The sequence below is a fragment of the Temnothorax longispinosus genome, chromosome 1 (genome assembly GCF_030848805.1).
Source record: "Temnothorax longispinosus isolate EJ_2023e chromosome 1, Tlon_JGU_v1, whole genome shotgun sequence".
Lineage (NCBI taxonomy): Eukaryota > Metazoa > Arthropoda > Insecta > Hymenoptera > Formicidae > Temnothorax > Temnothorax longispinosus.
In genome coordinates, this window is record NC_092358.1 from 6,055,416 (window position 1) to 6,083,410 (window position 27,995).

At 41.5% G+C, this 27,995-nt stretch overlaps 1 protein-coding gene and 1 long non-coding RNA gene across 5 annotated transcripts in view; both read left to right on the forward strand.

The window, feature by feature from the left end:
* The window catches only part of Foxo (forkhead box, sub-group O), a 158,766-nt gene that overhangs the window by 18,423 nt on the left and 112,348 nt on the right, over nt 1-27,995 (forward strand). The gene's annotated exons all lie outside the window — the stretch shown is intronic.
* Nucleotides 638-27,995, forward strand: LOC139807868 (uncharacterized). Its single transcript, XR_011730714.1, has 3 exons — nt 638-1,461; nt 24,194-24,305; nt 24,732-27,995. It is a non-coding gene; the product is annotated as an uncharacterized lncRNA (long non-coding RNA).

Here is a 27,995-nt window from a genome sequence, read left to right on the forward strand (position 1 = left end):
TTATCTTCGACACGCGCTCGGCGCATTAAATGTGCGCGCGGATCTACGCGCGACAAATATCGGCGATTTGTTATTCGCGCAGGTAATAAATGAATTCAAGACGCGGAGAAGGCGTGAACAATGAGACGCCACCGCAGGGGGGCAGGGAATAGACGTAGGAAGGCACAAGAGGCGCATTTCCGCGTTGCACACTTTTTTCACGCTCATGGGTATTATAGGATGCGCAATTACGTTATCTCGCTGCGTGTGTAGCACGTATGCGCGCCTAAGTGCTACAGATGAGCAGCCCACACAAACTCGGTTACTTTATAACTTTGTAATTCTTTGTATTTCATATTACGTAAAAGTCTTATTTGTAATGAGACAAGCCGAGACGTTTTTTTAAATTTAACTGGTGAAATCTGTCATCTTCAACGTCGATGACTTTAAAAGCGAAACTTTAAAGTCAAAGAATAAATCCGTATGTCATGTATAATTTTTTATCCCTTCGAAGTATATTTGCGTTCTTCAAATTTTTTTTTAAGTTTGAGATTAATGTCTCTTTTGAGATGTACAATACTACGCTTTCTTCTTCCTATTCCTTCTTCACAATTATATTCTTATATTTCGTTTAATATTTCATTTTGATTTTTCGTTGCTGCATGTGTAGAGAAATTTTAGAAAATCGATCGTAACTTCGAAATGGTAAATGATAAATGGTATCTCGTGTGTCAAGCCTGAATTCTTCGTCGACTTCGGTACATAAAGGCATCCGATCGTCCGCCTTAATTAGTAGTAGTCACGAGAGCCGGTATACCCACCTCGCGCCAGTCATATACGAGTAGTCGAACTACTTGCCAAGACTGTATACGTAACGCGCCCGACGCTGGTGCGCAGTATGCTGAATAGTATGCTAGCAGCAGCAGCAGCAGCAGCAATAGCAATGACGGCGGCAGCAGGGACACACAAGAAGTGGTGGACCAATCGTCGCGTGCGACGCGAGGGGCACGGCACGACCGGCTGACTCTCGAGCGTCGCAATTTCGTCGTCCACACGCGCTCACGCGCTCGCTCGCGCGCGCCTCCGTCGCCTCTTTATCTCTCTCTCTCTCTCCTCGTGCTTTCTCTCTTCCTCTCCGGTATCGCCAATCGCGCCTTCGTGACGTCGGGCGCGCCGACGTCTCCCCGGGGTCAAAGTCAACCGCAGACACCATCTCGTTCACGGAGGCCACGGGAACGAAGGTGGGTCTCGTTCGCGACGACCGACGAGAAGAGGCGCGCGGGCGACGCGGACGCGGCGTGGCGTGAAAGACTTTTTTCGGTCAGGCCCTCTCGGTGTCGAACCGCACATCCGTTCACACCGGAGGTCGGAGTTTGCCGCTTGCCCGGCTTGCCGCCTTCTCCTGTCGTTCTACGAATACAGAATCGACATCGGAGCGAAACCACTGCGTATTTTGCACCAACTTCCACGAATTCTATTCTCGTAAGTCGAAAATCTGGTGTGCTCTAATAATGTATCGTGATATCAGTACGCTAGGAATGCAATAGTACATACTAATACTATTAACAACTTAAATACTAAAAAAAATCAATATAAAATACTTCTGTTATCCCCGCGACTTACCGATTTGGAACATCCGTGTGTATAGGAGTTCCAGATTGAAAGATCTAAACGAAACCGTTGACGTGTGACCTATTAAACGAAAAGCGTTCTCGAGCATTCCGATGCCGATTATGCGCGCGATACGAGGAGAGCGCTGCGTCGCTATCGGATCGGTCCCGCGTCCTCGAAGTAGCTAATGCGCGCGCACACGCTCGTGATTTCGTTATCCAACAAGTGTCGGGCGCTGCGCAAGAGATGGGGAAGGCGACGGCGACGGCGACGGCGACGGCTGTGTGGCGGTGGCGGCGCGGGCACGATCGTCGTCGCGCTCTAAACTTAGCCTCGCTCATAAGAGCCCGCGCTCGCGTTGTTGTGTGGCTTGCATAATCGTTCTGTACTTTTTAATACGGCCGCGGTCGCGAGAGAGATGCAGATAGGCGCGGGGGCCTATCATCACGATAGCCGTTATCGCGCATCCGAATTCGATCGGTTATGTAAAGACGTCGTCATCGTCGTCGAATTGACTGGCCGGCTAGCTGGCTGAGACGACGGAGACGCAACGTGGAAAACGTGACTTCGATGTTCTTATTTCTAACGATTAGCGAATTCGCAGCGGTTTTTCTGAAACTTGGTGTATAAATTATTACGAGATTGATCGCTGTCGAATTCTATCCGTTTGATTGTCGTTGAATGACGCTTATTTTCAATTTTCTTTTTCTATGGTAATTTAGGAGTTCTTTTTATCTTTATTGATGATAAATAAAAAGTATTTAAATAATAGTTACCACAATTTGTTCTACAATGTAATAAATTCTTTACATAAGGAATTTTTTATTTTTTAAACTGTTTCCTAAATTTTTCCCCTCGCAAATCTGTTTAATCTGCTCTCTGACATTTCTTGAATTGTTTCTTGAATATATTAGTTTTGAAAAGCCTTGAATAATTACAAATCATCGTACGATGTTAACCTGACTCTGGTATTTTTAAGCGGCAATAAAATTGAATTATATAATATTTGTAGATCGAGTATTAATAGGTATAATTGGCAACTATTAATAAATATTGTTGCTCCTTGTCTATCATTTTTATCGTGATTCCAAGTGGCATTGGCGCTTTTTCATTGCGTCGTCGTGTATTCTAAGATGCGAGAATTATGATGTTGTATTTAAACGGAAATGACACGCGCGTGGTATAAATATTTCATTATCGACACCGTATAGCTGTGATTTACAAATATGTGCGACATTGGGGAAGTGTTTTGCGCGTGCGAACTCGCTTATATCCGTATCTATTCATTATTTGTTAGGCGCAGCAAATCGCCGCCGTTGCAAAAAGCAAGCGCAAAACAACTGACGACAGCGGTGGTGTAAATTTGCCTATCACGTGACAAACACGGCACTTTAATGAATTACTCGATAACAGGTCGATAATGGAGACACGTGGCTTGTATTTTCCGCCCCGTTCCCCGACACTTCCGAAGACCACCCGTGTTTCTATAATCGCGTGCGTCTAATAGAACGCGACCGCGCTCTACATTCTCATCTGCATACATTGAATGACTGGCGCGCCATTCCCGGAATTTGAACGCCGATAAAACTCGAGTCGAAACAGTGACGTTTACTAATAACGCGTCAGCCAGACGGTACGTCTATGTTTCGCACATCCGTTGTGCACGGCATCCCGCCTCGGCGATACTTAGAAGAAGCAGACGAGACGGTTACCTTCAGCACCCGAAGCACGCGGGGGACGGTTCACCCAAGTTTCCATTGAGCATACACAAACGTACCAATAGAAACACACTAAATTGAGAAACTCGTTTTTAATGTTACTTTTTTGAAAAATGTGTCTTATTTATATAGACGATTTGATAATAAACTCCACAACTTTGTGCTTGGACAGCGACAGCGTTCTGTAACTACATATCTGTAACGAGATTTTTAGCTGCACGAAATATACATGGTACTTTATGTGACATAGTAATTTATATTGACGTGCGACCGCAGATTTAAATGACAATTTTTATTTAGTCCCAAATACGGAGTACAACCGCAGACCACAGCTCGAAAGTGTCTCGCGGCTTGTATACCTTCGCTGCACATTTAGGGCTAGATGTTTATTCGGACCAGTCCGACCCTAAATTCTAAGGTTTTCTGCCGTAAAATATATTAGCTTAATAAATCGTAGAGGTGGTCAGTAACCATTTATGTTAAATGCGTGGGGTGAGAAAGTGCACCTTTGACGTTATGAGTGATGCGCCAACTTCACTGATTGCTTGTCACGCAGTCAGGGCGGTAAATTCTTCATTTACTTAGCGAAACTGGACAAACACCTTCGTTGTTGACGAAAGCACAGAATCGTTTTCTTATATCCATGGTATCCGTGTAATGTTCGTGTAACTTTGTTGGTTAATTAATAAAGTTAAGTACTTTAGTAAAGATTGTTGTAAAAAATATGTTAAGACAATCTTTCTTGATAAACTACAATCAATTTTTAAATAAAAATTATTTTTATCTTAACAATAAATGAAATAATAATATATTATTGTTAAAAAATAAAGCGAAGAAGAAATTATATCTTTTTCCAGTTTAATAATTATTAGACTGGAAAATGATTGGAATCATTAATTATAATTAATATTGCATGGTATAAAAATTTACTTATTGTTAGTTGAAATATATCATATTATGTAGTTTTTTTAAGAAAAGATTTTTTAGGGGAAGTCGGTATGATAATACATGCGCGACCGATGATGTTAAACATACATTGAAACACGATTGAATGAGTCCGCGACATACGTTCATCTACCGCGCTTTAGAGTGGGATTATAATGGATAACCTATGATCCGTGATCGGTATAGCGATTCTCCTCCGGCTGACTGCCGATCGTGCATGCGTAATTGCGTATTATCGCTTCATCGACTTGCGCAATATTCGCATGTTCGTCCACGGCGCGAGTTGCGAGGGATTTATCGCGCCTCCGTGCGTAGCGATGAGGAATCTGGCTATATTCGTTCCGTGTATGTAACGATCTCGTCATTTATATGCGTTTAAATATGCTGGGACCATCAAAACTTAAGCACGATCGATATAGCATCGTGAACTAAACGAAGATATTTTGCTTAGCGGCTGAGATTAGCGCTAAAAATATTTCTCAAGTCTTTATATTTTTTATTAATCATATATTAGCCGCGAGAAGAAAATGAAGAGAAAAGTGTTGAGATATACATTTCATTTGGCGATGGAAATAGATTATAAATTGACGTTCGCTTCTGTTAAAATAATTTGTTTTCCACTGCCACGTATAAAAAACGACTCGAGAGAGATTTAGATTCTTAATTCGAACTGAAAACCACACGCCTAATTGAATTGAAGAAGCGATAAACGGTTTCTCTTCTCAGACAGGCAGGTATGCGACATCTCGGGAGGCCGCGGGGGGAGTCGACTGCGTAACGCAAATTTCGCGCCACGTAACGTTCGAGAGCACGCACGACCTTAAGCCCACATCTACCCTCTTTCCCCCCCTTCCGAGCCGCCCCCGCACGCGGAGCGAGGGTATAGAGGACTGATGCCGACCGATGGGCTCGCCGTTTATTTTCGGAATCGCGCTCGACCTCTCGGACTCGGTCCCCTTACTTTTGTATACTCGCGCCGTCGAAAATAGCTCGGCCCGCAAGGTGGGCACGAGGCGAAATCAGAGGCGAGCCCGATCGAGCCTCGTGCGTTTCGCCGCCGAAGAGACGCGAAGTTCAGCGAAAGAAGATCGCGATCTTCCCTTCTTATGTACATGGCAGATATTTTCCCACACGTACTTTATTCTTGGAACATCCGATTGAAGAAGCTATTTTGACCTATAAGCGCGCTTTTGCTAACTCAGCAGAATTGTATATTTTTGAGAGGGGAAAAGATCGCGCGATCCACCCGTGGAAACACATGTTTACGCGTATTTCCAATAATCCGACAGGATGTACACTTTCGGTGCATTGTCCCGCCTTTCTAATTTCGGGATCTTGTTCTATAAATATTTTAGGCACTCGAAGCAGCGTATGTGATTATAAATTGTGAGCTGTATTCTTGCAACTTGGGATAATGAAGTTACGGTGTAGTGTTCCACTTTTCTAATTTCGGAATTACAATTTTTTTAAAAGCAATGTGTCTTGAACGGTTTATTCGAACTAGATCGTTTGGAACGAAAGAAAACATTATATGAACGCAAGACTTCCACAAAATACAAATATGACAAAATTTTCAAAAGTAACTTACTTTGTATTATAACTTATTACAACATTAGATATTTGCTTAAAAATAATTAAACCAAGAACACCTATTTTTTATAAATATTAAAGGGAATTAATTGATTAATTCTGAACTCTTTCTGAAGATAGAACTAGGAAGGTTTAACCAGTTAACTTCAATTAATGTTTATGGGAAGAGTGCTGTAACTGGAAATAAGGAAACAATTTAATAAACAGCCTAATAAGCCTTAGTCGCTAAACGAATAACATGATGGGGAGCCCTATGATATATATAATTTAATTGGTAGCGTTAATTTCTCATTGCTATCATTCGCTCATCAAAATCTCCCATCCATTCCATTATCCAGCGACGACAGGGCGTCTCCGTAAAACAATTGCTTGTACCGTAAATTTTATATCGTATTAGTAATTATATCATATTATTTGTTTCTGCTGCCTTGCAATTTTTCGCTTCGTTAAAATCTTTTTTACTTGTGGCAGGATAAGCAGGCGAAATTTCTCCAAGGGAGAAAATAAAGACAGGTGAAATTTGTTGATAAGCAACCTGCGCGGCTATAGATTTATCTGCTCTCGACTATTGACGACTTTTGCAGGTTTACAATCGACTCGCCCGATTCTGATCGTTCGACGATCAGAGCGAGTGCAGCAGCAGCAGCAGCAGCTTTCTCTCGCCGTCAGTGACGTTCCGCTTCCTTTCCCGCGAGCAGAGGCGAATCGAGGTGAATTCACACGTGGCTCACGTCGTTCGCCATCACTACCAACACGCACGCGTGTCTTGTCGGCCGCCTCCGACTAACCGGAGGCGTGGATGACGTCGAACGGAATGCATAAGGTCGTAACATTAACGCCATGTCGAGACAATGCATCATCATCGCTCTAATGCGTCCTCGTGATTTCATTTTTCTACTTTGGCATATAGAGCATCGCAAAATTGAAATTTAAAATAAAATATTGTGTAAAAAAAATATTAAATTAAAATTATTCTTGCCATTAAAATAATCAAGTATAAGACTTTGATATAAAAGAGATTACAAGCGTTACAAATAATAATACATAAAATTTCTCAGATTAATTTTTTTCTTTTGCAAGTCTACTATTTTGTCTTTATGAATAATTAAATAAACTCTTTTGCGAATAAACTATTTTGTAACGAAGAGATAAGTGTTAGAGGAATCACCTAGTGATTTACAGTCGAATCTTCGATGGAGACAGAACGGACATACGTTTTTGTGCAATTCACGATCCCTAAAATCAACTCACTTCCCATATCTCTCTCTTCAATTCTCAATCACTGTGGATGTCGATAGATCGACGCGGGACGCCTCCCATTCCGCTCAATTTTCACCACGTTATAACCGTTATTATTACGGGTGATGGTAGCTATGCAAATAAAGGCCGTGGCGCATTTTTATCGGTAGCAGACGCACACATCTGCGGAGAGACATATGTGTATATACAGGCGAATACGCGATATTGAAATACAGCGGTACACCGCATTCTTCGCGGGTGCACGCGCGGAGCGACGTACAAGAAGAGCGGCACTATATTTCTATTAGGCATTCCCGCATTCGATATCGTCTCATATGTCACGGCAATGACTCTGTTTTCTTGCGCGACACATGTAACGTATGTACAGCATGCGCACTGCTCGGCCGCCGCGTTTCAAAATTGAGGCAATACGTCCTCCTCTCTCGGCGCAGCGCCGTGATTTATTCCATTTCTGCCGTCACTCAGAGGACTTCTGCCCCCATAACTCGTTTCGTCGCATTCCGATACTAAATTGATTTATTCATTTATATTAAATCGACGGTTTTATGTCTCATAATTCGCTACGTTAATTCTTCTTCCAACGATCCGTTTTTCTTCGTCCGCGTTTTTCGTCTCGTGTCCGTAATACTAATCGAGAAATAACGCGGTAATTATTGATAATTAGTAGCCGATGACGAATGGGACAAATGGAATTGAATCGGCTTTAAGTGGAAATCTCGCTGACTCATTTCCACTGACTTCACTTGCTCCACTAACTCACCCGGTCGCCAGGAAGCAGTTACTCTTATTCTCAGTCGCTATATATTTTCTCCAGGACGACAGTTCTTGACTTCAATTTGATTCACTTCTGGGCCCACTCGCCCGAAGTCGCTGCACCAGGGTGTCCGAGCAATTATTCATGAGAAAAACTTCACTCGAGAACTCGACCGAATTTTCGTAATAACAATACGCCCTATTTGCGATCAATCTGCGTAATTGTTAATTATCTTATCGCTTGTTTGCAATGATTGTTCGAGAAATTTGATAGCAAAACATGAGATCAGTTGAAACACTCATTAAAGAAAATTAATTACACTATATATACGGACGAAAGACACCTCACGCGAGCAGTTGAGAGTACTCGAAAGTAAAGAATTTTACGAGAGACAGTAGATTTTAGGTAGAACATTTTTTTTCTCAGAACTATAGTTATACATGAACATGATACAAACTGGCTCTATTTCGTACTTTTAAGCTTTTAATTTATGTATTATTATATTTAGTTTTGGAGATACATTAAAGTGTCATACGAACTCGTGTAGTCCCAGATTCATTCGTTGACACGTGCAGAACGATAAGTTTTCGACTGTCAAACAATGCGCGTTGCTCGGGAAAATGTTGGTTGAAGAAGGAAAGAGAATTCAGTGCCTTCAGTGGCGTTTCTGAAATAACGTTGCTAAAGAAAGACCAAGGAATTAGTTAAAGAAAGGTGAAACGATCATCGAATGATTCAGGAACATGTGGTTGAAGAGAGACCGTAGAATCGCTCGAGCACCTTTCAAGTCATCGGCATACAGCCGAGGTTTGTTTACACGCGTCTTGTATAAACGAAGTAGTCTCTTCAACGAAAATTCCTTTCGCCTTAAAAATATCTAATTACAGAAGAATGGCTTCGCTCGCGCGTCTAATGTTGCCATCGCGGACACCGAAAATAAATCGTCGCAGGGTTGTAAACAAGTTCGTACTTCGCGAAGCGCAAATCGCTCGGGGTTCGAATTCTTCTTTCGCGAAGTGCGTTTACCGTGGTCGCGGGCGCGCAAAGAGTCGTCGCTGTGTTTCTCTCACTGCCTAAAATATCTTCTACATTCTACCACGGCGGGGCGGCCATCAGCCAGTCCCGTTCCGTCCGAGATTATGCGCGTTGCAATCTTTTGCAGTTATCGGCTATTTGCGGCTGCCAAGATCCTGCCGATTTGCCGATTCACCTTCAAATTGGCAGATTATAAAAGCGACTCAAGTAAAAAAATATGCGGGAAAATCGAGTTAACCGTGCACTTCGTTTTATATCGTTGTTCATATATGAGGCATTTGTTTTAATTTTATCATACCAAAATAAATTTTATATACGGTAAAGGTAAATATTCCAAAAATGTTTTGGCGTTAAATTGTTGAGAGAGAATATTTTTGATAGCCCGAGATATGAAAATAAAATCTTTTTTAATTACGCATACAATTCTCAACTAAGCCGCAAAGATTGCTACAACCAGCAACCAGTCATTATATTTTCTTCCCTGAATTTTGAATGTCGGGCGATTACGTCACCCGTTTGATCGACTGCATTAACATATTGCATTAATCGCGGATCGTATTCTTTTTACATATTTCGATGCGGGAAATGCACAGGACACAAATTGTACATTTACATTTTTATTATAAAGCCACGTACTTGTAACATGTAACTCTATGCGCAGCCTGTGCATTTTCGCGCGTTCGAAATAAATGCATTCTAATAGATATGCAAGCGAGTTTGTCGTGTGTGCCCGGTTTTTAGTGGATGATACTGATTTTGAAGTATGTTATAAAACTCAACGAAACGAATAAAGTAGCGGAAGCGTGACGCAAAATGATAAAAGCTAAAACGTAAAAATATATCCGTTCAAACATCGAAATTTGCGGAAATAACGGGACAATAATCTGCGATTAAGTGAGCCTATTATGATCATTGAATTCTGTGATGGTGATATAATAATTATTCCGATAAGATATTTTGACGGGACATTTAACGGAAAAGCACGATAAGCGACAGAAAATTTAATCTTAACGATCTAAAAACGATGTAAAAATTTCAAGTTTTGCCCCCGCTTGCGAGATTGTAAGCACCGCGACCGTGATGAAGCTGCAATAAAACTTTCCGCCGCTAAAATTAACCGAAGTGCGATATATCTTCTGACTCATTTGGGTGCTCTCTCTCAGTGTTGTGGCACAGCCGACACGCGTGACCGGCGCTTTCAAACGATACGCAATAAACGTTTTGTTAAAAGTCCGATAGTATCTCAAGCTCCACGGCGATCCTAGAGACGTTTACTATTCCCACGCGACACAAAGATTTGTCTCACATACAGAGTGTTTCTTTATGTGATATACATATATATGGAAAATTTTGAAGTTGTAGTAAGCTAGATCTGCGCAGGAACAAATCATTTTTTCACGAAGTTAATTTGAGAGAATGCGGAAGATTGCTACGATCGTTGAAATTGAATTCTGACAGTTGAAAAATGCGCGAGATGCGCAGCCGGGACACCCGGTATAACGCTATGTCGCGCAACGGAGCGCGGCGCAGTCAATGTTCATCACCATCACGAAGAAGTCGTCGTCAATGCGCGCGCCGATCGTCGTGGCAGCGTGTACGCAATAGCGCTTATTTATCATTCGGTCGTGCACGTTCAGTGGCACAGCCACAGTCGTATTATCATGACTGATCTGACCCCTCGTCACCCCGTTATATGCGTATCGCCTCGTTTTATTCCGTTTACGTCTCCTCCTTCTTCTCCTCTTCTCTTCTTCTCTTCTCTTATCTTCGCTTCTTCTTCTTCTTCTCTTTCTATCTTTTCTCACACCTTCGTCTCCTCGCACGCTCTTCTACGTCGCTCTTCTCTCATTCAACAATGCCCTCCTCTCGCGTGCATCTACACACCGCAGATACCGATCTGTCCTATAACGCTAGACTGCCGCGACGATTCGTTCTGGCTGCTGCGCCGAAAAGCGAGACGTCACATAATCTATCGACTTTGTGTGACCGCGCGCGTAAAATGAAGGACGAAAATCGGCGGTTCCGAGGCTGCACTTCTCTACGTCAACAAGTTTTACGACATATTCCGACAATGAAACGCGTGACAAAAATAAAAATTTTTTTAAATTGGGGTTCTGCCCCTAATAAAAAAACTGACAATTGGTATATTTTATTATCTTTAATACGAAGTGCGGTTGCTTATAACTGATTGACTTAATATATATAAATAATTATTTTTACTATCATAAAAACGATGGCACGTGTACACGCATATACACACACGCACATGTACACATTTTGTTACATTGATACTGTTGTGTTAATTAAAGTAAGAATACGTTATTAAAATTAGACGGGGGCGAGCGAGCCGCGCCATTATTTTCTTCACCGGTTAATTGGAAGTAACGTATTTCGTATCAATAGTAGCTCCTAACCATAACGAAATAATTACTCCGTTGCCAGCGCTAAATTCCTGGCGATATAGGCGTCTTTTTGATCGGAGGCACGAAGGGACGAAAAAAAAGGGGCTGCCGCCGCCGCCGGGTAACGAACCGACACACAGCCGCGGCAGCGCCGCCGAATATTATTTTTCCGAAGAATTATTCTTTCGCGTTCGCACGCACGTCACGAAAGCAAATGCTTGCGCGCTACGTTTAATTGGCAAATGCTTCGAAAAATACGAGCCCTTTAATTATTTCGAACTATAACCAGCCGGGGTATAGCGCGCATATATACGAAGGGGGGAGGAGGGCGGGAGGGGGATGCATTGGCTTCGTTATTATAAACAGAAAATATTCGCCGCATTTTTTCGCGTAATCCGATGTTTCGCGTGCATGCGAGGGAAATTGCACGTCGGCGAACTTTATAACGGCGTACATATACATGGATAAACATTTTAGTGTAATTATTGCGAAGCATTTTGTATTCTCCTGACATGCTATCGTCCAATCATCGCCGTCCATCCTGTCGGCGTATCGACATTGCTGTAAGTTTAAAATGCGTTTAATAAATTAGCATTGCGTTAAATTGATAAAGAACCTCTGCCAGCAAAGTGAAATCGATCTTAGCATTATCGCAAGTTCAACGTGAATTTTAATCGCGATTATTGTCGAAAATTCGACAGTATTGTCTTTTTTAACAAAGCGTTCTCTTGATAAAAGAATGAATACTGCAGTGTTTAACTATTTTTTTTTACATGCATTTTTGCTCCTCAAAGATGATAAAGACTCTTAAAGCGTTTTCTGTTCGGTAGGAAAAATACGAAAAAAAAAGATTCATGTTAAATGTCGACAATTATTGCAAAAACGCGCGAACAATTAAGCGTGATTTCGAACAAGTTTTCTCTCTCTCTCTCTCTCTCTCTCTCTCTTTCCTTCATCATGATAATAACATAATTACATGCGACCGCATTCTACGCTTCTTCGGGTTAAGCGAATACTCGAGTTTATGTAATTCGACGACACTTTATAGGCATATACGGATGCATGTTTTTCCCGCATGCAAAAGGCGATACAGCGCGACTTCGGTGTCGTCGCAGTGAGATGCAAATGGCGCAGAGAACTTTTCGCAACAATCGTGCGTGCGCGCGTGTATTGGCGCGTTGTGCAAGAGAAACGCGCGCGTGCGAGCGAGCCTCCTCACGGTATCTGTCGGGGTCCAAAAGTGCCTCCGTAGGGCCAGCGACCTCGTTCGAACAGGGTCCGGGACCACGGGACCCGGGACCCGGGGGCCCGCGGCGGGGTCTACGGTCGTGAGAAGCCCGAGAGAGGCTCGCGTGAAGCCTCTTCGAGGGCACCACGTGGCTGAGAGCGCGGCACGGCGCGGCGTCCTTGGATCCTCTTTCGGCCCTTCGCGCAATTTACATTCGTCTCGTAACCGAAGGCCGGACGAACGGAATATATCCGGCAGTGCACAGTGGTGAGAGAGAGGGTCCGAGGATCCAGAGACGATGAACGCGCGGGGCCCTGCTATTTTATGGTCGCTGCCGGATCGTGAGGCACGCAGCGTTTTGGGACTGGTCGGGATTTTTGCGCACTTTCCAAGCGGCGACCGAAGAAAGGCGAAGGCACGAACAAAAATCCTGTTCTCAGAATTCATCAAAAGTGTATTGAAAGTTTCTATTTTCGTATCTTATAAAGCATTCTTTTTCGGCGCCAATCTTATTGATCTTATTGATCGCGCTAACGGAGCTGTGCGATTGTGTCTCGAAATACTCTTGTAATTAAGGCAGGAAACAGAAATTTTGACCTTATAATTTTAAGTCTTGGGACTCGATCCTCGCGCTTATGTGTTCTTTTTCCTCGGCGAGCTCTCGTGGAATTTTCGATTATATAACATTTTCCCAGAGTTTTACCGCCGCAATTATGCATTTTTCGAATTCTCAGCCTGGCGCGCGCGTCGTATTGCTTGCGTTTACCGCGGGGAAATATATAATTCATAATTTATATATATTTATATTTATATTTGAAAATTAAACGTGAAATTGAAATATGTATGAACACATATCGGGATTGAAATTTTGCGCAGATCATTACGGAATTTAAATTTGATATTATGCTTTGATAAATGCCTGTCTCGCGCGCACATTATATTCAAGACACTATTTATCCTACTTCTAGAATGAGCACTTCTACGATCTATTTATCCGTGTGTTCGATATAAAATATCCCCACGATAGTGCGTTATCTAAAGTTAAGTACTTTATCTCTTCTAAATTATATAATAACTCCATATATTGTCACACATAAAAATAGCAGCAACACGAATTTAATCACCGGTTAGCAACTATCGCCTTCTCGATGTGTTAAAGATAGTCGGTACTTTTTTCCCGAAATTTACACGCGCATCTTTCGCGCATTTCCGCCCCTTCTTCTTGCTCTTCCGCGGGATCTCGATCTCGGTGATCTCACCGATCACGTTTTATCGTAGATAAAGCGATGTGTTTATTGACGATATACATATTTGCTCGCGTTGCATTGCGCGCGGGATGTAAAGAGCGTCCTCTACCTACCCGCGGCCGCGTTTTAATAAACCGACTGCAACCCGCTGCGAGAGTCTCTCATTATATCTGCGTCGCGGGAGCAGTAAAGCCACGTCAAACAGAGCGCGCGCCGATAACGGGCCGATAACGTCCTCGCGATAATGCTCGCGCGCGTCTGCCTCTCCCGTTACCGCGCTACCGTTGACGTCGTCTCGCGCGAGCCATCGAAATGCGCCCACGTCGCGGTGGACGATCATTTCTTTCGTTCGTCGATGACACAGCATCCGTTACGGAAACAGTGCTGTCAGTGCGAAAAATAAAATTCAGCTCGACCGAATATTAGTCTTATAATTTCGGAGTGCAGTCTTCGGAGGCGCTCCTTAGATATATAACGATTTTTCTTATCGATAATTTATTTTTCTGTCAGCGCCCGCGAATTAATGACCGATGTTGCGTATATCGGGATACACATTTGGACTTTAATGTCCCCTAATTCGGCTGCTCTCGTACCTTGCTCGTACGTCGTACGGAGCTTAACGAGTCGCAATATTTCGACCGTGAGCCGAAAATCGCCGACGACGTTGATAACGGCGTTGATTGCTCGATAACTCGTTCGGGAGTTCGATTGCCTCTCGCCCGAGAGAATTCCGATGTTGAATTAAAATTACCGCGGCGGATCTCCCCGGCGGATCTCACGTGAGTCGCGAGCGGGCACATTTTCGGGACACCTGTGGCAATATCGCGGCGCGAAACGGGGACGGAGAGTTTCGTTCTCTCGTATACCCAAGCTCGTCGCCATTAAGTCCCTTTTAGTCGGGCCTCAAATAAATTCGGTCGACGTAGATTTATATCGTGCGCGCGATGTAAGTCCGAGCAGTCCGAGTTTCTCGGTGATCCCGACTTTTAATTTGCATACGGTATCGTGTGACGCAACTTTAATTTTCGATTTTCAACAAGCAGACGCGAAGCAGGCGGTAATCCTTGAATCTCGTTTGTCCCCCTCCTCTCATCGTTCACTTTCCTTCGAACGATTAATCTGCCTCGTTTCACGTGAAATTCCGACGAGAACCTGATGCTTAGCACGAATAACTTATGGGATAAATGTATAAGGAGCGCTACCGGCCATTCGAGAATTTTACATTCTCTCTCTGCTTCTACCTTAGCTTTGATAACAAAAATCTCAATCGCAAAACTCAAGTGGGCATTCTTTTTTTGAACAAACATTTTAATCTCGTCACACTGAATATTAACAATGGCCGTTGGAAAACAGCAAAGTTTTTGTTCAAAATAGCATGTGTCGTAATCGTCTAGAATTATTTTTTAAACAAAACAGTAGGTACATTATTAAATAATAAACTTAGGTTCAAATATGTATACTCAATAATTATTTAAATCTACTTATAGATCACGAGGAAAATTATAATTAAATTGTTTATAATAATTTACAATTAATTTTTTTAAATAATCCTATGTTAGAAATATTTTAATAATTTCTAATAATAATTCTTTATAAAATAATTTCATATAAAACTAGAACCCTAAATACATCGACATCAAACAATTTAAAATTTTACTAAAATTATGAAATATTTAAACAGCTCAAACTTTCTTCCTCCCTCTTTGAAATATTTTTATTCCGCTCACCCCGTCTCTCTATTTCCCTCCTCTCATTCTAATGTTATATCTATAGGTCAGGAATTTCATGTGCATTCTTTCTGGCACGTGTGGCCATTGTTTCGTAAAGCTTTACAGGGGCGGAACATGTGTGTTGCGTCGGTCGCATCGCGCATGCAAAAATGCTCGCCCATGAAAATAGGAAAACAGGTTTCGCGAAATGACGCTCTTTGCACCATTGACGACGGCGGATTAGCATTTTCGCTGGCACGTGTAAGTGAACTGCGCGCGCCAAGTGGTTTTTCCATTCAGAGACGGCTATCTAGCGCGTCTGCCGTGAGTGGCGCGAATATTGTACAGGCGCATAATTATTGCCACTTAATCGCGAATAGGCCACCTGCCTCGAAGCGCTTTCTTGACGTCGCGATCGTTAAAGCGGAGATCGTTAAAGTGCCCCGATCCTGCCATCGTTTGACGAGAGAAAGAGAAAAGAATTAATAAGAATCTTACAAATGCAAATTTTCTCTCTTTCTCTCTTTTTTTTTTTTTTTTTTTTTTTTAATAAATACATTGTATTTGGAGAATGACGGCGCGCGCGTATTGCAAGGAATTAATTAGATACCCGCGCGTGCAATTTCCCAGGGAGAAATACTACTCCGTTAGTAGAGGAGTGCCTCTCTTTTATCACTCACATTATTCAACAATGTTGAATAATGATATTGAGTGTTTCCTCTGAGGGAGGTTTAACTACAACTACCTCTCTTTGTTGATTAATTTATTCTGGTCAATTATCGATTAGTGCGTAGTTCTAAGGGATCATTATTCAGAAGAGATAAGCGTCGGTAGTAACAATTTATTTCGAAAATAAAGTCATACATCCGCGTTTGCGAATTTCAACGTACACGATTAAGTCTCGAGATAACTTCTTGGCAAAACAAGATAAATTTTTAATTAATTAACAAAGGGGAGGAATATTTCGAATTAATTAAATGACGTTTTGAATCGATGAAATTTAAGGAAAATTTCAACTTTGGTTTTAATTACGATATCAAATCTCCCTAATAAAATCCGTTACTTGAGAAAAACTTGAGAAAAAGTTGTAGAATACATCGAGAGAACAATGGGACACCCAGTACGCGGCGTCGCGGACTCGGATGACCCGTAGCAATAATGCATAGCCGATAACGATTCAAAATTTTTACACCGGCTGTGCAGCCAGATTTATCGGCGAACGAAAATTTATCCGAGCGGACCGTCCGCGTCCGCGGCACGAGTTAACGCTCTCGATAAGTGCAGAAATATATTCCATCGGCGAATTTGACGAGCGGTATCCGATTGGCAGGCGGATTATGGCCGAGGTATGGCGGATGTGTCACCCAGGGTGGGAGAGATGAGCGACCCCGTGGAAGGAGAAAGAGAACGAGAGCAGGAGCGAGCGAGAGAAGGAAAGGGAGACAGAGAGAAGACGATAACCAGCTCGCAGATAACCGGCTCTTTATCGGCCGAGACTTCGTAGGGGTTATCGCACTGACCACAGTTGCCACGTCCAGTAACTTCGAGAGAACTCGCGCACTCCCTCCCCCCTCTCTCTCTCTTTTATTCTATTTCTTTCTCTCTTGCGTGCATATTTTGCTCCTAGAGCTAGTTTGAGTTTGAAATACGGTCGAACTTAAGACGCGACACGTGACGAGATTCCGTCGCGATTGATATTTTGCGTACCTATAGTCGTTATAATTAAGATAATAATTTATCATTCTAAAGACCAAGTCGCGCGCGCAGTTGAATTAAATTTAATTGTAGCTACGCGAGTTTTTTTTTTAAGAATTACCATTTTATTACTACAAATTCGATATTGATGTAATATTATATTATTATGAAGTAATTTTAGTAACATGAAATAGTAATGCTCATTTTAGTAATTAAATATGATACAATATTTAGCAATATAATTTAATTAATCCATAGTTAAAATTAACGGAACATTTGACTAATTGTACGTAAGCGTGAGTGCACCAAGTTTGCACTGTAGACAGTCTTGTTAATTAACACGTTTCTTATTATTCGGATTTTTAATGAGCCTTTGTAGCCCCGAGCAGCTGACCGATATGTGCGCTTTTAATAATTCATAAGCAACGTCAGATACCAGGAAAAGTAGAATGAAAAATGATAAGTACGTAGATATGTTCGGCGCCACGTATTCTAAGTATTTTATATGAGAGACGACGTAGATTCCTGCACTGCGTAATGCTACAAGATGCTCGATCGAGACACGTACGTATACAATACTGTGCATCGTTTATCGCGCTCAACATTAGCGATTTGCAATCAGCATGAGGCATTCGATTTTACGCTTTTCAAAACTGATAATTCACGTTCTCGCGATACCGCGAAATTTGGGAGCGATCGATGTTTCGATATTTATTTGCGCTTCTTTCAGAGAGAGTTCGTGTTTATCGTTTAAATTTTATTAACGACGTTCTAATGGACTATAAAACGATATATAAACGCATCAATAAATCGTATAACAATAAACACGATTGTTTCCAATCGTGCATAGTACATTTGTTTTCAGGAATTTATCTAGCTAAATTATCTTTGAGACTATTCCTACAAAATTGTGTAGGCATATCAAACATTATTTAAACAAATCATGCTTAGTTATTACAATATTATAAATCTCATTTTTTAATTATTTTCTTGCAAATATTAATATATTATTTTTTAATAATATTGTTTCTGAACAACCAGAATTACTTTTCCAATTTTTAAAATCGCATTCGTTTTCACGTCTTATTTTTTTCTTCGTGGAAATTTCGGGAAAGGGAAACGCGGTTAAGAGGATGCGGTTGCAGAAGACAATCGCTTTACCTGCGTGAAAACACCGATAAAAAGAAAAAAACAATTATTATCATATCACAAGAGGATCTTGGCAGATTTCCGGGCTGCGGTTGTTCCGTGTGACGTTTCAAAAACGCAAAGATGGAGATACGCAACATTCTTCCATTCGTATTAGAGAAAATTAGGCTAATTCAATTACATAAAGTCATTTAGATTTATAATGTGGATGGAGATTTGCGACACGTTTGTTATCGTTTCTTGAAACAATAAATATTGAATTAACAAATTTCAGTTGTACATATATGTACACTATATTGGTGTAACATATTTTACTTGTAGTTGTAGCATAATAGTTTTATATCTATATATTTTTTAATCTAAGCAATGATAATATAATAATATTTGAGATATGTACATTTTAAATAATTTTAATAATTACTGTCTAACTTTAATTTTTCACATTGTTTTTAAAATGTATTATATTTTTACTTGGCATACATTTTCTTTTTTATTATTTAAAATATGTAGATAATTTGATATTTGAAATCGACATTAAGCACGTTTGAGCCACGTACAATCTCTATGATTTATATGCTGCTAATTACTTTACACAGCAATATAAATTTCGTCATAATTTAGTGCTCTGGATCAGAGCGCCCCGTTGGGTGTATCTCGCTGTAACGAATCGTCGAGTATCGACGCGGTGAAAAAGGGACTCCTGTGAATTAGCGTTAAAGTGCACTCTCCACACGTTCTTGTCGAGGAGGGTCGATGTATGGTGCTACACGCCAGGTGAAACGCGTGTGTATCCATGTGGTCCTGTGTGTTTGCGGGTTGCATCTGTACGGGTACCTTTGCAGGCCCGTCACGGGTGCCGCGGGACGGGGCGGGCGGGGAGGCGGGAGGCACTTGGCCCGAATGGGCAACTTGTTGCATTTCGGCTGGGAACGAACGGCTCGATAATATACTGCAAGAGGCTCCCGGTTGTGCGTGTCTTCCTTCGCGAGGAGAGCGCCGGCGGGACGTTGGATGTTTTTCGGTGGATGGTGGGTCGCCTTAAAAATTAATTCTCTACCGTGCAGAGAATTCGCCGTCCCCTCCTCCCTCCCTCGCCTCCCGCCCTTCTCAAACACTTTAACCCCACGAGAGAGTGCTTATCGGGCTACCCGATAAAGTCACCGCGATATCTCAAAATTATTGAGACGAAATGCGGCGAAAATTAAATGGAAATAGCTAATTAGAATTTTAAAATACAAAATTATGAAATGCGCGTATACCGGGCGTAATCTGGAAGTGAAATATCATTGAACAATTTTTACTTTAATTAGTTTATTTATTTCAATAATTGCTTTTGTGAATCGCTTCTGCTCGCGTTATACTACGTTAAGCAACATTAATATCATTAAAATGATCCGACGTTTGGAATTATATTCGCGGCGTGAAAACGCGCGTTAAACTCAACTTTGCGGTTAACGGGCTGTGGCGCGGGATTTTCATGCAGATTGGGGAAGCTCCTCGCGAACAGCCGCGCTGTTTAACGCCGAAGCCTTGCGGCTTGGTCTTATAAATTAACTCTTTTTCCCGACGAAGCCCTTCGATGTAACTAAGTCCCTTCGCGTGGCTAAGTACATTACTATAACCATTTAAGCGATCTAAGACGAGTTTCATTTTCGCTAATTACCCCGTCACTGGAACTTGTCCCACGTTTCGCATGGACGAACTCGGCATGGGGAAAACTCGTTTAATTATTTAAAAAAATTGCAAACTGGAAGAACACGATATTTTTCTGTGTTCAATCAGCGCGGGAAAATAAGAAGATAATTATTAACGAGGGAAAAACCAATTTTTGCGGTGTTAATTCGTGAGGAAAAATAAGAACGGGATAAAGGGTCGCGTAACGCAAAAACCGATATAAAATTGGCCCAATCGCGTGTTTTTCCACGAATTTGGATGATTTCGCCTCATATAGCAGTGAGCGCGAGCCGAGCTCCGTTTGTGTGTAAACGAAATATCGAATTTTAATTTACGCGGCCGAATTGTTTTAATTGTTTACGGTCGTGGGGCGGGAACTTTTTGCTATTACAGTTGATTATTTATTTAATTACTTGCATTATAACTGCGCGCGCACGCGCGGGCGCGCGCGCGCGCGCCATTCTGCCGCTCCTCGGTGTGGCAAATTATGCTACACACCGATGAACCTTATAGCGGTTTGTCATTTCTCCCGTGCTGCCGCAGCAACCGCGGAGGGTGTGCGCATTGATAATTAAAATAATTCAGCTGGATAAATTAAAATTCGACGATTCATTTGACCCGAGCTTGACAAGACTCCGATTTTACATGCAAATAAATAGCAATTGTTAATTAGAGACGAGCATTGCGGCGCACGTATACACGCACCGAAATAAATTATAACGCTTGTTTTCGGACGTCTATATAGTGGAGTTCGGATAAAAAAAAAATAGGAATGATCCCGGCAAAGAGTATCCTTTGTGCAAAATATATTTACGGGAGAATAAAAACAACGAAACGTCGTGATAGAGAATATCGCAATGGGAAATCGGAGCGCGCAGCGCATTGATCAGAAAACGGCAGATTCACTGAACGGAACGAATGAAATATTCGCGCCTCCGCTCTATTTTGCTACTCCGACGTTACTTTCGGCGCGCTACCCTGCGCATTCCTCGCCGTCCCATCCGTTCGACGTTCAACGGCGCGTCATCTAACAAAACCGGACACTCGATACATGCTCGATAAAACGTCGCGATAGAGCCGACTCAAGCGATTAAGTGCGATGGCTCGTAAAACCTCGACGGAGAGCGGAATCCCACCTCGTCGTCGTCGTCGTCGTCGTCGTCGTCGTCGCGATAGCGGGTGGAAAAAAGGGCCGCTCTCTATCTCTAATTCGTCCGATTCATGATCCAGGCAGGTATTCGCGTGCGTTCACGCGCGTGTCGACGGGACAACGCCCGGCTCGCACAAATTACACACGTGGGGCGAACGTGGTTGATCTGCGTCGCGCCGCACACACGAGCTAGGCCGTTAAAACGGCCATAAAGACGGCAAACGTTGGTCGATATATGTCTTGATTGCTATTCGCGGTAGCACGAGGTCCGCGAGTGTCGCTACAATGAAGCGAGTTTCATCGGGCCCTATAACGGCCTGATTTACGAGGGACTTTCATCTCGGAAGTCCTGATGTAAACCTGTCAAGCTTAAGCTGTTTCCGTTTCAGACATTAGGGATTAATTTGGTCCGCGGCCGTACAATCTGATTATATTGTGTTTTGTAAAGTATAACGTTACAAGGAGATTCTGGAATTATATACTTTGTTCAAGTAAATATATCTTCTTTTTAAATAAAATTCTTTTTGTTGGCTTAATTATGCTTCTGATTATTTACATATCAATTTATTTTTATTTAATTTTTATTCATGTTAATATTTTATTTAATTCTTTTCCGTATCACTTCTGAATTTTGCTACAACGATGACAACGATCACCAGATAACGCAGCCTATATCCGAATTCATGTTTTTGCAATAAAATAAAATTTCACAGATATATTAGAGTAAAAATAAATATTAAAATGGGATATGCGCGTGACACGAATTTCGTGTTTATTACGATACACACGGGCATGAACGTGACACGTGTCGGCCGGAGCGAAAACGAATGGCAATAACGTACAATCAAGCGCAATCGAGTTCTATTTATAGTACTTATCGCTATCGTATCGCAATATTACAGCTTCGTTTATTGTGTGAACGGTGCATTCCGCAATTCTTTCCTTTATCACCTTAAGCGTCGCCGCCGATTTAGCTCTCGACGTATATATAGGGCTTAAACACCTCTACAATGTGGACAGTTTAGATACACCCCACGTGTGCAACGGTGTAACCTTGCTTGCTGCCAATACGCACACAATGTAGACCGTGACAAGATTAAAAAAGCGTATTGCATAATGATACCTGTGTGTTGCGTTTCACGGCGCCCCGACGTTTGACGGGCTTCTACTGCCCTGATTTCAGAGGTAGCCTTCTACTACATTTTCGAACCGGTTGCGGCCGGGTCGAGCGAGAGTTGCATCGCGACGAGATGCGGAGAAGGGCGCGGTTGTGTATTTAAGGATAGATCTATCACTCAACATCTCTGATGGCGGGATACGCCTCACGGTTGTAATCGAGTAAGAGGGGAGAAAAAAAAAGACAGAGATCACAAAGTGGACATGAATGAATTCGCACTAGATGCGAACGCGGCTGATACATGGCTTGACAAATTTAATAAAGGGGATATAAATATGAATGACATCTAAATCGATGTGTCATTTATCCTCTTACGGGTTTAATTAAAAATATGATATAACGTTGATTATTACGTAACATTAGATATAGATTGAGAAATGTGTAATATGCGTATAAATTAATCTTGCTTTTTATTGAATTTATCTATTGATTCTTGGAGTTTTTAAAAGACCAAATTTCTTCTATATATGTAAATTAGTTCGAAGACAGGCTAATAGTCAAAGTTAGTCGCTCTCTCTCTCTCTCTCTCCTCGTCCAGCCGGGGATATACGACTAGAAGAGTCGCGATGAAGCGTTATTGAATTAGAACGATGCTCGCCATCGCTCTGCTACGGGACGGATAGTAACCGGATCGGGATCTACAAAGTTTCTTACGCCTTTATCAGAAGAAAGTGCCGGCATCGCCTTCGTCGCGCCTTATGCCATTTGTTGGCAAAAGCGAGGATCGAAGAATTCGGGCCAACTGGGCCCGGTCCAAGTGCGTTCTCCGTCCGCGCGAGGGTGAAGGAGACGGCGGGAGGATGGGTGGTGTAAGGAAGCTCATGAGGAAATTACTACGCGATTACATCCCCTCGTAAGTACCCCCGACCGGCAGCTGCGCGAAAGGGCGAGGTTTTCTCCCCTCTAGGCTCATCGACGCCGTCTTTTTTTCTTTCCTTTTCTTTTTCGTTTCTCTCGGCTTTGTTTAAACTTGCAGAATGGAGAAATGAGAGGCGATCCGCGCCCGGACCACTGGCAAGACTCCCGAAATCGTGTTCGCCCTGTTACTTCTCGCCTCCTGGTCGTATAATAAGCAGTAAAATGTGATTCATCGCGAAACACGGTCAGCGGAGCAAGGAGTGTCGTATCTTTCGTGCTCGTTTAAACGTAATTGAATCCGAAAACTGAATTTCATGCGGAAAGAAAAATGGCATGCTCGTTTGAGGAAAAGCATCAGAAATATTGAATTCTCTTGAACGTATTAGGCTTAAAACCAGTATCCGCTTTTCGAAATGTTACGCGAACGAAAATTGTTTTCCTCTAATGGTTTTCCTCAAAACTCTTTAATTCTTTCGAAATTAACGATTTCTGTGAAATCATAAAAATCACAAAACACTCTATTTAACATAAGCATGAGGGTTAATATAAAAATATTGTTTATTTAATATAAACATAATACTGAAATATTTACGTAAATTATACCCAAGTGCGGGATGTTATTTATGTAAATAATACACTATATACGTGCAATGGACATTGAATAAATGATATTGAATAAATACTTGTAATAAAGATAAATTATCGATACATGTTTTTATATGTGTGCACTTTTAACCGATAAATTTAATAACTGCCGCCGAATTCCGTATCTCTCGTTGGCCGCGATAAACGTGCAAGCGCGCGCGCGAGCGCATTCTCGACCCTCCATATTTGTAAAATATTTATAATTAGCTAATGAATCGCAATGAAATTTGTCGTTGCGCGATAAGGATATTGGGCATACATGCAGTTTTCCGTTTGAAAAATTGATAATGCAAGCGCGAACGTCGTTTTTTATTAATTGGGCTGTTTATTTAACTAATGACTGTAATTATTTTCTTTTTTGTTCCAGGTAAGCTAGCATTATCTGATGTTGATGGAACTTCTCAATATCACAACGAGGAAAAAGATCATTGTTATCGATATTCGTAATCGCGATGCGATAAGATGATTATTTCACGTCGGTAAGTAAGGCTTTTTATCAATAAGTGGATCGCCTTGGAAACAGATTATAATATAAAGAATACGGAGTATATATATATATGTGTGTGTGTGTGTGTGTGTGTGTGTGTGTGTGTGTGTGTGTGTGTGTGTGTGTGTGTGTGTGTGTGTGCAAAGAATTATTTCTAATATAACCTATGTTTTAAGAAAAAGATCGCAAACCCTATACTCTTTTAATTTACCGACATTTTGATAATTAAAAAACAGAGCGGAATTGAACAATGAACGTATGAATAGCTAGCCGAATTTATTTTAATAAATTTAAACTCGGAATTTTTATTCAAGTTAAAATAATCCGAAACAGCTCATTACTTATTTTTGCACATTTGACGTCGCAAATTCGAAAAAACTGTGCAACGAAAATGTTTCCTTATTGAATTATCGCCAAGAAGAAACAGAAAATTCGAGAGAAGGACGCTCAACTTCCGGGACACCCTATAGACAATGGGGAGGCGGGGAAGAGACACTTTTCCTCGTCCGTATTTCGCTTCCTTTAATTGAATTGGCGCGGCGAGTCCTCCCGGACAGTGTCAAATGAAGAGAAATTGCGAGCGTGGTCGATCGGGCTGTACAACGTAACGCAGTCGCGTTTCGCAGAGGCTAATACTGCGGCGACGACGATGGCGACGGCAATGTACAAGAAACAAATTAGCATCGATATTAAGTTCGATCCCGTGATAAACGATTACACGAATGTCATCCAGATATTTACGCGATTACCATCGACGAATCATTAATCGTGTGTGTATTTTCTCGGTCGCGCATTGCGCAAGCTTTCTCGAGTGTGAGGATATACCTGCAGCTGCGTTTCCGCTCGTAAAGCTGCGGAATGCCACGATATTTTTCGGTTTTTTAATCACTTCAAAAGTGGTTTGTGTGACTTTTTCGAAAATTATATTTCGAGACTTACAAAAGTTCGAAGAGCACTTATAAGATTTTCTCCGATGCGTCATCCGTATTAAAATAGAGAGTCCGGAATTGAGAGAAAGATTTGGGTACATGCGAACTGAGCTTAGACCCGTGAGGGTAAAGAGTTGAGGAGCTCGAAAACTGAGAGTTGAAAGTCAAGAAATTTCACGATCGAAAATTTTCATCGAGTTAACACACCGAATAATCTACCGCGACGCGTCCTCATCGCTCTCCGCGAAGCTGCCGGGCATATCCGATATCCTTTTCGTGCAGCACTGTGCGGCAGGTAACCGGACCTGCGTTCCACAAAAGAGAGAAAAATGGGTGACGCGTTTCGATTCGTGCGTTTGTGCTCTTACGTGCCGCGGGAACTCGCCTAACGATCGCCGGTTATCGCGCGTTACACGTAAACCTCATCAAACCGAGAGGAGACGCAAGAATCTCAAATTTATGTATTAAGAGAGAGAGAGAGAGAGAGAAAAAAGAGAATCACTAAATAAACTGCATACGAGTCGCGTATCATTTCATGGGATAGAGATCGCGTCAGGGCCCTTGGAGCTGAAAGCGCGCCGTATTCGGAAAGAAGCACGCGCGGGATTAATCACGCGCTCGAGGAAAGGTGTTCGGCCGTTTCCCATATTTCACTTGCGACGCGTCGAACGTTCCTTGCCTGAAAATGACGATGATCGCGACTTAATAGACGTTACTTACGGCGCTGTAACGCGATTTGCATTCCGGTCGGGCCGGCGCGGCACCTCTCCTCGCAATTTTCGATTAATGAAATTCGCGTCGTTCGGAGAGTATCATTGATTTATACACTCGGCGCGGATTCGTAAAAGCGACTGTTTCGGTGAACTCGCGCCGTCGACTCGCGCGAGTGTAAAGTAATTTGCATTCCTGATTGAGATACTCGGTTTTGCAATTCACTATTAGCGAAATTTACTTTCTTCGCGAGAGTGTTGACTCTTGATACACAGGTCTTACATCTCGCGGTACATTTATTTCAATTATCACGCGTGTCGTATAATTCGGGAAAATATCGAGGGATACGGATTTAAATTTCACAAAAGATATAATGTAATAAATAACTTTAAATTCCTCATGTAAAACATTTTTCCTTTAAAACACTAGTACTCGATTTACGCGACGAAATTTTTCGATTTATTTCATCATCTCGTCGATTCGTGGAGTGAATTAATACTTTGTCGAACGGCGAGAACGGTTTTCCGCCCGCGAGTATAATTACTTCTTCTTCGGCGAAGTCTCGTAACGATATTGCCTGCAAAGACGCGCAGGTTAACTGCGTAAAATACTTGATCCCCACCTGGCGCGCGCCGACAGCCAGCGGCCGCGGCCGTCGGTCTCTTCTGCCTTGAAGAAGGTTGTGCCCCGCGAGACGTCGCCGAGGAAACGTCTAAATATATTATCTCGCTACGTATTAATAGTCGGTAGCATGTATGGCAGACACACACATACGCATACACGTACGGTATCACGGTTGCCAGAATTGCGTGCTCAGACCTACAGGGTGTACGTTTCCTCCTGACATTTGGATTCGCGTGATCGTAAATTGATACATAAGTTTATTGAAATACGACTTTCTGCAATTATTTAAACGATGTCTCATATTTTTAACGAGTCAGTCGTTGAAAATATGATGACATATCGTTCAGATGCTCGAACGTTTCAATGGAATTTAATCAATCTGTTTAAAAACTGCAGAGAAAAATTGGGAAATGTATATATGATCTCAAAGCTAAGAAAACTAATTTTAGATTAGAATTTTTTCATGTTCTTAGACAAGCAATTTAGATTACTGCTGCATTGAACTTGGATTTGTAATATATTGCTTTTTCTAATATATTATAGATTAATCCATTGAATCTCTTCTTTTTATCAGAAAGCTACGATATATAATATCTTCGATGACGCACATGTTATATGTTATAATTAAATGATTCTTAAATAATTTTATTCATGGGATGGAAATGTATGTTAATTGCGCAAAGAACGTTACGAGCGAAATATCGACAAGAAAGTAATATTATAAAAGTGATTGCAATTATCATCTCGTTTGTATAGTAATCGTATAGTAATCCATAAGTTATAGAGGCCATAATTATGTTTTGTAGCTCCTATAAGTAATTCAACGACGTCATAAGCAGCAGCGTTTCAATTATTGTTAAACGTCGATTTGTTACGTTGTTACGATGACAGGATAGTTATTTAGTGTCATAAATGGATATCGTCAATCGTAAGAAGTTATTCCTTGATAAGATGCAGGCACGTGCGTCATCAATGATCTACGATGTTCGCGATTTTGTAATGTTTACCAAGAGCCTTGCACTGGCAGTAAGTAGTAATACTTAACGTATTTGCTCATATTTTTCATCCAAGAAGAAAGAAAAAAACTATTTTTCGCAATATATAAACAATATTCATGCAGCATAATTAATGGGAAATATTGTATTTTGCTCACATAATATTATCATTGTCATCAGCATCAGATTTATCATATCTACAGGAAAATAACAATTTTTTTCACAATTTAATAATAATTTACTAAAAAAAAAAAAACGCAATCTTTTCTACGGCAAAATTTAAAGTTTTCGAATTATTTGTGAACGTGCATAATAATGCCAAATGTGATTCTCTAATTTAACTTAAAAAAAATAATATTAGTTTACTAATAAATATATCAAGAATTACTTTTTTTTTAAATTTTTATGTGCGTAACATTTACA